The sequence below is a fragment of the Aquarana catesbeiana genome, linkage group LG01, assembly GCF_042186555.1.
Source record: "Aquarana catesbeiana isolate 2022-GZ linkage group LG01, ASM4218655v1, whole genome shotgun sequence".
NCBI classification, from domain to species: domain Eukaryota; kingdom Metazoa; phylum Chordata; class Amphibia; order Anura; family Ranidae; genus Aquarana; species Aquarana catesbeiana.
The window spans coordinates 149737351-149741983 of record NC_133324.1 but is presented as its reverse complement, the minus strand read 5'-3'; positions in this window follow the sequence as shown (position 1 = coordinate 149741983).

Below are 4633 nucleotides of genomic sequence, written 5' to 3'. Positions count from 1 at the left end.
TTGCTTTAATTCTAGGATGCCCAGGGAGTACTAGGTACTCTATTCATACTGTTAACCATCTTTCCCTCAATAGATCGGTCCTAAGACAAGGGACTTTGTATTCTGCATATTGGCAGAAGGGAAGGCGACTCCCGGTACGGGTTGTATACCCCTTCCCAAACTAGTCCTCCCCTTAGTGGAAATATCACATATTGTGGGTTTATTATTATTTGTTTGTGTCTTAATGGTCTTTAAAAATGTGAACAAGATAAGAGCGCTACCATATACTTTACTAATACATTACCAAATAAATCATAAAAACTGCTTTCAAATATAAAATAACAATATATATAGTCCATAAATTCCAGTGAACAAATAAATAAATATATCAAGTTCATGTGAATCCAATGAGATTTTTCCAGTGCAACTTCAACCTAATCGGATGTGCAGTAAAAAGTGCCAAGACAAACATCAGTGCAAAATTCATGCTCCCCTCTGTGTGCCCTCTCACTCACCAGAGATCCAGGACTCCCATAACAGAAGTCGGATGCTTTTTGAGAGAGTGGCTGGGCTTAGTAGTCCCACTGGCTGTATCACTGCAGCTTGCGTTGTCCTCACTGAGCCATCAGAAATCCAGGAATTCCATTGAGAAGTGTGCAAACGTTATGAGGACTGCTGGGCTCTGTGGTCCCACAGGCTGTAACTCCATCTACAAAAGGTGTTGTCCTCAACGAACCTCCAGGGATGGGTACAAATGGCAAAATAAGCTATATAGCGTAATTCTGTATATTTATTGTATAAAATCAAAAATTCTAGGTAATCCACTCATATTAAAACATTAAAACAATGTAAAACCGGAAAGGGAAGTGGCCGTTCGAAAATGACGTTACCACCTGCGGTCACCTATTTTTTTGACCGGTTTTGTCCCCCCCCCCACGGTTCATTTTCAAAGGATACCCATAGGTGGTGTAGTGTGCCAATATATAAGACTCAACTCCTCCCACCCACACCTATTCTGAATAGCATGATGGTTAAGAATGACATCACATCCTGTTCCTGTGTTTGGTTTAGTGGGTGTAGCCTGCTTCATCTTCACTATGTCATCCATGTTGGTACACCCAACAGAAACACACACACACACACACACACAGGAAAAACATAGGATTTAGATGTAACTGTCTAGGGAGTGTCCAAATCTTATTAAAGAGGAAATTATTACAGGTCTATAGATATAAATATAAATGAATGTATTCCATGTATTATTATAATTTAGATTTTATAAAACTAATGACGTATGTGATCAGGAAAACCAATGCACGTAATAAAGATTGTTAACTGGCACCATCTAGTGGGCAAAATTGGAATTTAATATTGATGTTAATAAATACCAGCTTCTATATACAAAGGCGTATTATATCTAGAATGGATTAAAAACATGGACCTTATGCCCGTACCTAAAATATAAATGTATTGGGGAAATTTTATTTTAATTTAATGTCCAGACACTTTGGGACCTCAACCAAAAAAACAAAACAAAACAAAACAATCTCATTATTACCAGGCTCTAAGAAATGCATTACTGGTGTCTTATATATTCCCTTTCAAACATGAATATCTAAACACACCCCTGAGTCTTCATCCCATCTTTAGCTTATTGATTCTAGGTTGATAGGATTATATTTAATATTTGATATTTAATATATGGAGTTGAATGGGAGAAAAATGAATAATACATTGATAATGGCTAATAATTGGATATGAAACAGTTTACATCCATTTCTACATTTTCTATTTTCTATTAATTTAAATTGTTTTTGAACACTGTGCCAAAATGGGTTTCATAAGGATTGCCTTCCCTTACTTTTGTTACTAATAGTTCCTCTCTATTCATATTTTCAACCTGCTTTTTGACTTTGTTTAGTGTGTTTCTTTTATACCCTTTCTCTTCAAACCTATCCATCAGTAGTTCTGCTTGTGTGTTGAAATCCTGCATAGATTCGTAATTTCTTCTATTGCGCATAATCTGCCCTTTGGGGATACCATTTAGCCATTTTGGATGATGACTACTTTTGACAGGAATGTAGCCATTCCTGTCCATATCTTTAAAATGTGTACGTGTGTGGAGATGGGTACCTTCAGTAAAAATTTCTAGATCTAAAAAATTTATAAGAATCTCACTGTATGTGCCAGAAAAAGTGATCTCATACTTGTTAATATTGATGCTTTCCAAAAATTGTTTCTTCTGTTCCCTCCCATAGGTTAAAAACATCATCAATGTACCTTTTGAACATTCTCAGTTGTTTTGGGAGATTTCTTAAAATATCCTCATCTTTCCACTTGCTCATAAAAATGTTGGCACCAGTGGGAGAAAACTTGGCTCCCATTACAACTCCCTTCTTCTGTGCCTAAAAGTTTTTATTATACCGGAAATAGTTTCCTTTTATGGACAGTTCTAATGCTTCTGTGATAAACTCCATCTCTTCCTTTCCCATACTAGTTTTCTTAAGAGCCCATTCTTTGGCCGTAATTGCATCTTTTTGCCTAATGTTAGTGTATAGTGAGTTCATGTCCACACTTGCCAGTATGCATTGGTCATTAATTGTTACTTCTTTTATGAGATTGGTAAGTTCTTTACTAACTTTAATATTGGATGGAAAGCTTCTTGCAATAGGTTGCAAGAAATGGCCCAGATATTCTCCCATCCTGTAAAAAATGGAATCAATCCCATTAATGATGGGTCGACCTGGGGGGTGAGTTTTGTATTTTTGGATTTTCGAGGTTTGATATTTTACCAGTATTTTAGGAGCCTCTGGAATCAGGTATCTGGTTTCCCTCTTATCCAAATTTTATCCAAATTTTTTGTGGGGTCACTTTTTAATTTTTCATAAGTGTTCTCATCTGCAATGATGTTTAATTCATTATAATAATCTTCTTTGTCTAAAATCACTATGGTTCCCCCTTGTCTGCTGACCTGATAACTATATTTTTGTTTTTTTCTAATTCCTCAATGCCATGCTGGATTCTGTAATCCTTCTTGCCTGGTTGAGTGGTAATGTTCTCTATTTCCTGTTCCATCATTAATCTGAATACATCTAGACATTGGTGATTGCCATGTTTGGGGTTTATCAGAGATTTGTTTCTTAATCCACTATGTAAATATAGTGAATCTGGTTCCAATTTGTTCCCTTTTGTGTTAGAAAAATGCTTTTTTTATATTAAGTTTCCTAACAAACTTTTGCAAATCAATGTACACCTCAAATGTATTCATGTTTTTTGGGGGGGCATACTTCAATAACAGATCCAGTACCCTCATCTCATCCTCTGTGAAGGTAGCCCTGCTGAGATTAAATATACCCCTACCTATGTTTCCCTTTTCTTTTTCCCTTTGCCCCCTCTGCATCCTCTCCGCTTGTATTTTTTGGTGGCCCATAATGATAGTTGATCCTCCCCTCATAAGTTGGGGTCCCCTGGGATGGGTATTCCTGATAGTGATTGGTATTCCTCCCTTTGTAACCCTCTGGAATGGGGGACCATGGTAATAATCCGTGTTCCTCTCCTGATGTGAGGGACACCTGTGGGGATCTGGAGGGGCATAGGGGGGACCATGATGGTGACCCCTGACGCTCTCTCTCCACTTAACCCTCCACGGGGGGCCCTCTGGGTCCTCTCCCATGAAAATCCCCTCTGTATTGTCTCTGTTGCCAGTGCCATGAATATGGTTCTCCTGAACTATATGGTGGAGCTTGCTGCCCATGATAAGCAATATTATCAGGTCTATGGGGGGTGGGTTCCTGTCTTAGTGATTTGTATCTGTTGTGTACTGGAACATTAAATTTTGGTGTGTCGTGATAAGACTGAGGCTGTGGTGTTCTCACGTTATCATTTTTCTTTGGGTCGTCCTCTGCGGAACGTTAATTTGTGCAGGTGTGGTTGGATGGAAATTGAACAGGTTCTCTGTCCACCTATGATTCCCTGGATGCTACTTCTTCTGTTATTTTATCTACCTGCCATTTGTATACCCTTCTCTGTTGGTAGTCCTTCATATCTCTTTGATATTTCTTTGTTTTTTTCTTTTTCGTTATCAAGTTTGTCCATAAAATCCTGAATATGTTGCCATTTTTCTTAACACTATCCAGATTCCTAATTTTTCTTTAATCTCTATTATTTTATTTTCCAAATATTTAAGTTTGGTTGCTCTTCTGCATACTATGAGTTCTAATAGTTTCCATTCCCTAACATTAACCGCTAAACACCAATATACGTTGGCACAATGGCAGCAGTGGGCAAATGGGCATACCTGTACGTTCCCTTTAATTGGCGGGGCTAGTGGGCGCCCGCCCCGTACAGTGTACCCGTGCCCGCGGGTCCCGTGGACTCGATGTCCGCCAGGGTCCTGAGATTGTGTCACGGAGCTGCAGAATCGGGGGTTGCCTATGTAAACAAGGCATTTCCCCGTTCCGCCTAGTGCTCCCTGTCATCGGGAGCAGTGATCGCTGCTCCCTGTGATCGCTGTCATGTCAGTGGTAGCCCACCACCCTCCACAGTTAGAATCACTCCCTAGGACACACTTAACCCCTTGATCGCCTCTTAGTGTTTAACCCCTTCCCTGCCAGTGTCATTCACACAGTAATCAGTGCATTTTTACAGCACTGAT